Below are 7,396 nucleotides of genomic sequence, written 5' to 3' on the forward strand. Positions count from 1 at the left end.
GGCCCAGTCAGCATGGGTTTATGAAAGGCAGGTCCTGTTTGACGAACCTGATCTCCTTCTATGACAAAGTGACGCGCTTGGTGGATGAGGGAAGGGCTGTGGATGTGGTTTACCTTGACCTCAGTAAGGCTTTTGACACCGTTCCCCACAACATTCTCCTCAAGAAACTGGCTGCTCGGGGCTTGGACTGGCGTACGCTTCGCTGGGTTAGAAACTGGCTGGATAGCCGGGCCCAGAGAGTTGTGGTGAATGGAGTCAAATCTGGTTGGAGGCTGGTCACAAGTGGTGTCCCCCAGGGCTCAGTACTGGGGCCGGTCCTCTTTAATATCTTTATCGATGACCTGGATGAGGGCGTCCAGTGCACCCTCAGTAAGTTTGCAGATGACACCAAGCTAAGTGCGTGTGTCGATCTGCTCGAGGGCAGGAAGGCTCTGCAGGAGGATCTGGATAGGCTGGAGCGATGGGCTGAGGTCAACTGTATGAAGTTCAACAAGGCCAAGTGCCGGGTCCTGCACCTGGGGCGCAACAACCCCAAGCAGAGCTACAGGCTGGGAGATGAGTGGTTGGAAAGCTGCCTGGCCGAGAAGGACCTGGGAGTATTGGTTGATAGTCGGCTGAATATGAGCCAGCAGTGTGCTCAGGTGGCCAAGAAGGCCAACAGCATCCTGGCCTGTATAAGAAGCAGTGTGGCCAGCAGGTCTAGGGAGGTGATTGTGCCCCTGTACTCGGCTCTGGTGAGGCCGCACCTCGAGTACTGTGTTCAGTTTTGGGCCCCTCGCTACAGGAAGGACATGGACGTGCTTGAGCGAGTCCAGAGAAGGGCGACCAAGCTGGTGAGGGGTCTGGAGAACAAGTCTTACGAGGAGCGGCTGAGGGAGCTGGGCTTGTTCAGCCTGGAGAAGAGGAGGCTCAGGGGCGACCTTATCGCTCTCTACAGTTACCTTAAAGGAGGCTGTAGTGAGGTGGGGGTTGGTCTGTTCTCCCACGTGCCTGGTGACAGGACGAGGGGGAATGGGCGAAAGTTGCGACAGGGGAGTTTTAGGTTGGATGTTAGGAAGAACTTCTTTACCGAAAGGGTTATTAAGCATTGGAACGGGCTGCCCAGGGAGGTGGTGGAGTCGCCATCCCTGGAGGTCTTTAAAAGACGTTTAGATGTAGAGCTTAGTGATATGGTTTAGTGGAGTACTTAGTGTTAGGTCGGAGGTTGGACTCGATGATCTTGAGGTCTCTTCCAACCTAGAAATCTGTGTCTGTGTGTCTGTGTCTGACTCGTTAACATACCTGTTAATATCTTGTTAACATCCTCGGGCATGCTAATTTTTGAAAGCCTTTAAAATCAGTGGGAACTATGGAAGCTTAATACATCTCATGATCTCTCTGAAAGTTCTTCTCCATGGTGTTTTGTGACTGTGTCCATATAAACAGCAGAGCAACAATAACACAACCAAAGAGTAGAACACGTGTAATGCACAAATTAAGACAATGACATTGAAGAGCCCTCAAGTTCTCAAAAATATATCTCTCTGAGCAAGTATGAGAAGACTAGCTTGCATGCAACAAGCTACTGGGCTGTATTCTGACCTTTTTAACACTGGTTTAAATTTGGAGTGATTTAATTTACTTTACTCCAGCACAGCTGACATCAGGACCTGTCTGTATAATCAATACAGTAGGCATATTGACCTAAACCTTCTGGAAATAAATAAATACTGTCACGAACAGTCCTCTCTCAGGGAAACAGACAGAAACACCTGACTTTAAACAGACTTTTAGAAAACACATCTCTTATGAAATCTCTTGGGAGTTCTTTCAGCCTCCCAGGGCATAGCAAGCAAAGCAAGGTAAGTTATCTTGACACCAAGTCCTCCAGCAGCAGATCTTTGAGGGAATGAACAAAGTGCTCTGTAGGGCCAGCCTGGTTTATCATCAGAGTCATCTATATCCTTGAAAAATACAGCTGGGTTTAGGGAAGGTACAGGGAATACTTCTGTTACATTGACACGCTTCTCCAAGCAAAGGAATTGTCATGACTTCAGTTTCTGAGTAAATATTTTTAGTGTTTCTTCCTCCTGAGGGGGTTTCTTATTGGGTAAATAATGGGTGAATTCTCATTATTCACCCATTGATTTGCATGAAGCTTATTATGAAACAGATAATATTATTATTATTGTTTTTCTTAAAAAAAGAAAGAGTCTTGAAAATAATCCACGCTTTTCAAGAATTTTGCTAATATAGAAACACTCTGTGAGTTATTTCCATCAGTTCTGAACTTTGTAGTTGGAATCTTTATTGTATTAAGTAGTTACTATGTTATATAAATAAATATACACATATGTATGTACTCAAATCTCAGAAAATCTTTATTTCCTCTTTTTCGAGAATCTCAAGTAATTTGACACTTTGGGAGTCATAATACTCAATGAGAATGATACCCAGTTGACCATTCTGCCAGAAGAAATAAGCCATTATTGCAAAAGAGGACACATATACATATATATATATATATTTTTTTTTTCTTGGAGTTCCGATTCCTCATTAAATAGTAAGATACTTCTGACAGATGTGCTGTAGTTGTATTCATTTTTAATCTTGGCCATATGGAGGCATAGTGGAATGATGTTCCAGACATTTTACCAATCCATGGTTACTAAAGTTGAGGGCAGAATATGTCAAAACCGCACAGCAAAACAGCAATAGATTTTTCCTTTAATATTTTTTCCATCAGAGAGGGTCAAAACCAAAAACAAACAAACAAAAATGCATTTCTTGAATATATCAGCTGCAGTTCCCAGAAGCCCTGACATGACTGTTCTCAGTGACTGAAGGCAAGAAAAACTTGCAATCCTGTGATGAGTCAGTAGGATTTTGAGAGGTGAGCATTCTTGGTTCAAATAAGGATACTATTACTTGTACTTCCTACCATAATCCATGTTTGCAAGCAGCAATTTTGCACCAAAGCCTCCCAGATTTGACTATCTATTTATGTATTTATTAAATTGAACTTGTATAAGCTAAACTAATGGTGTACAGGCTGGAGATAGTTTATGCTTTTCAAGCACATGCTGGCAACAAGAGAGCTTCCGTGTTTTCCAGAAGAGGAATGTGCATTGTTAAGGAGAAGAGACATGGATAGTTGTGTTCCAGCCAGTGTTCTCAGGCTAGTGTTTTTGGAAGAAGCAATTCTAAATCTAACATTTCATCTGTTTATTTACTATGTGCAGGAGTCTGGTTTTCTCGGTTGTTAAACAAAACAGCTGTCTACTACACATCTGTTTACAAAAAATATTAGCAGATTGTGCACTGAAAGATTAGGGAAGCTTATTTTAATTTGAAATGAGATAATGGGACAATCTTAAACACAGGAACTGATCCTGAATTTTTGTTTTACCACAGAAAGCAAAGATGAGCAAGTAACATTTGGTATCTTCCTGTTGTCCTGCCTATCAATCTGGACCACACAGCAGCAGCTTTTGGTCACATCTATTTGAAACCTGGGAAAACAGTTGTCAGAAGATGAGTCAAAGGATGTTTTCTCCCTATTTAGAAAACACTAGACCATGAAAAAATATATTAACATAAATTTTATAATTCTATTTATGAATTTTTCAAATTGTGTTTGAGAGGACCTGAAGGCCAGGGACAAGAGGAATGTTACTCTGCATGAACTAAGCCACATTTTCCATGGAGTCAGGATGGTTATCGACCTTCAGCTGATGTGAGATAAGTAGCAAAGCTGTAAGGATTTGACTGAATGTTTGTGCTCTAAGTTCTAACTTGTGTCTGGCTTATACCTGTGTAGCTTCTCAGTGTGTTCTCCCAGTTCTGTCAGAGTTTTTCATGAGTGGGAAATAATTTCTTCACTTGTGAAGGATGTTTGAGCTAAAAAATATTTGCAAGGTGCTGGGAACAGGTAATTCACTGTGGCATAAGCTGATGACCCAGACCTAACCTGGCACTTTCTTTTTGCCGGTTAAGTTACAATAGCTTAAAAAAACTGGTCATAAGAAAGCTCCCAGCAGCTGTTATCCGAAAATCAGACCCATGTAAGGCAGTTGAAATACCAGATCTGTTCAGATGGGTGTCAAAGCAGGTCTGCCAGAGCTTACTCGAGGCAATAAGAAGCATAGACACGCCCCCCCCGCCCCCGAAGAAAAAAAGAGAAATCGATATGTTAAACAAAGATTGGTAGATACCTAATCTTCTGTAGGCAAGCATCTCTCTGCCTGCCAGAAGAGTTCTGTGAGGTAGTTGCCTAAGATCTGGATTTCTTGCCACACGCAAGGATACATAAAATCAAACAGGAATGGCTCTTGCTGTTACCAAGTTTCCTGTCTCTTGCGGTGTAGAATTTCTGTATGCTAACAATTATTTTTTAAGTATGAGATTCACTCATTTTTTGTCTTAGAAAATTCCCACAGCTTCTTATTTCTCAGGGGGAATTCCAGGCAGACCAAGTGAAGATTGTTTAAAAGAACATCTGTTTTCACTCATAAATTATACGACAACATCTTAATAGAAACACAGCCTGCCTGTATATACTTCTGTGCTTTCACCCATTAATTACAGAGAACATTAAGGTTCCATTTTGCTGTGCTTTAAACATCTGGTGCCAAAAGAAGCATCAAGGAGAAGGGAAGCATGATTATGTCATTAGACTCTGCAGTCCCAAAATACTGATCAGCATTCATTATTGTCTGTTGCTTCCATATGAAACTAGTCTTTTATGTGCAAGTTACTGGCTATACCTATATATAGCTTGTCAGATATACTTTTATAATAAACATACAGTCATAGATACTGTTTTTCCTATTTTACAGTGTTTTAATAATATAAATTTATAGCAGTTAACAAAAGCATCATGTAATCTAAATTCAGCCAACTCTTATAATCAACTTGGTTTCGCAACCAAATTCAGATCTGGTGTCCCTGAAATACATGTAAATCTTAGAATCCAATACAACACCAGGAAGAGATTTGCAGTCAGGCTTCCAGTTCATCCCTGTGGTTATCATGTGCTAAATAAGCAGCAGAGGCAGTACAACCAGCCCTAGCACCGTGGGAATGATCCTTACTTCCCACCTGCAGTGCCTATAGCCACAGCATAGTATTGAACACCACATTACAGCAAGACTCGGCACTTTGAAAGGATTTCCTGGTCAAAGCTGGCTACAGCAATGCCGGACAAGTCTACATTCAGGAAAAAAAAAAAAAAAAAAAAAAAGAGAGAGAGAGAGAGAGAGGAATATCTACAGGTTTCTAAGGGAAAGCTTCCTTTTTTTTTTTTTTTAATTATTTCTTTTTTTTCTCTCTCTCTCTCTCTTTTTTTTTTTTTTTTTTAAATTAAAACAGCTTCAGGTTCCAGCATCTGTTTGTATGTTTTAAATTACCCTGAGTAGTTTCTTCATTTTCCAAAATTGCACTTCCTTAAAATGCTTCCTATTACACTATCACATTTTACTGTGCATTAAACATCTGGTATCAACAGACTAAACAACAAAAAAGCATGATTATGCTGTCAGACTTAATAATTCAGAAATATTAACCAGCTCCTATACTATAAGGAGTTTTTCATGTGAAATTGGCCCTTGATGTGTATTTTGCACTTATGAGACTCTCTGCATACCAGCATAAGATAACAGTGTTCAATCTTTCATGTAACTAACAGAGTTAATTTGCCTAAATGAAATCACTTTATCAGCAATACACTTGCCCTGAAAAAAAAAAACACAACACCACCACCAAAAAAATAAGGAGGGGCGGGGATAATCACAGTTTGTTACAACATACCAAACTGCTGTCTGGAAAATAGGGGTGGGAGGGACATCTCTGCAATAATAGATTAGGAAAAGTATTTAGCCTTAAGCAAACTTGAGAGCTATGGAGGCTGAACCATGTGGAAGGAGACCATAAAGCTCCTTGCCTGTTCAGTAACCAAATGACTGCTGCTTAGTTAGCTGTAAGCTTCAGTTTGAGACCTTTTGCTCCCATATTTAATTAAAACATCATTGTCATCTTCTGTGAGTACTGAGCTGTAATACTGCAGGCCTATTCAAGATCTGTTTCTTAATTGGTCTTAAATAGGTTAATTGCAATTCAAAGAACAAGTCATTACCAGTGGGATGCAAGTGTATGATACAATGGGACAGAGCATGAGCTATTGGCTGGAATGACTGATGAACAGCATAGTTATTATTTTAACGTTATGGTTGGAAACCTTTTTATTACATAGATTTCTGGAGTTTCTTTCAGTAGCCACCTCCTCCTTCCTACCTGTGCTCTGTGGGATCTGCCCCCTCAGCTGTTCCAAGCGCCACATAACTGCGGGTGCATCTCTGCTCTAACTAAAGGGCCGGGAACCTTTGGTGAATGGGACAACACCAGCAATGTGTTTTAGAGACTTTTTTCTTCTCCTTAATAATCAGTTGAACTCTCAAGACCATAAAAATGCTCTAACTGTGACTACCCATGAAGTCTCATGGTGTAGAGCAAACAGCTCTTGAACTCTCACAGTGTTCCCAAGATGTCTGAGTTTTATGACCATGTACCTCAGATTTAACAGCACTGTTATTACATTATAAACATTTTTATAATCAAAGCATTTCAAAATGATGCTGCAAGCAGCTTCTAACTTTTCAAGTATCACTGGACTGAATAACTCACTATAGCTTTGTTTCCCAGTTATACAAAGAATGCTATTAATGTATTAATGCCTCTTTGTGGGGTTTCTGGTTAGCCAGCCTTTTCAGGTAATCTCCTTAGAAGAGTGTTGTACATGGGAAATGTATAGTTTTATAATCTTCAGAAAGTCAAAGTAATTTAGGCATTCAACTAGGTAGATACAGATTTTGCATGAATGTTTTAAAGAAAGCTGCATTTTTAATCATTTTACTGGCTTCTAGTCCTGCCAGGCACACAGTAACATCCCCTGGAAATTGAACAGAGGATAATGTAAACCTCTTCAACAGGCAGTGGGACTACCGTCTTCCCCAAATAACCTAAAGCACCAGGGGCGGGCATGTTCCTTGGCGTAAGGAAGGAAAATAGCTGACCAACTTGCCTAGATCTTGCCTCTGTCTTTGCTCACCCCTAAAGTGTAGGCTACTCCACTTGCACACTCTAGACCTGAGAAGCACAACTATAATTCTTCTGTACCTCTCTGGCTTTTATGCTGCTGCCAGGAGTCCTGGCACTATACTAAGGCATTTGCAATAGCAAAGTGCAGAGGGCTATTCAGGGAATCTCCAGTGCATTTAAGGCCAAAACTCTGTTGGGGTATGGCTTTCTCAGATAAGAATTTGAGGTGGAGAGAGAAAAAGGTGTTCAAACTGTGTATTGTTTTTTTCTGGGGCTGACAGGCTTTCTCATGGCTTTTGCAAAATTTCCTAAAGCTGTTTTC

This window comes from Cygnus atratus, chromosome 2 (assembly GCF_013377495.2).
Source record: "Cygnus atratus isolate AKBS03 ecotype Queensland, Australia chromosome 2, CAtr_DNAZoo_HiC_assembly, whole genome shotgun sequence".
Taxonomy (NCBI): domain Eukaryota; kingdom Metazoa; phylum Chordata; class Aves; order Anseriformes; family Anatidae; genus Cygnus; species Cygnus atratus.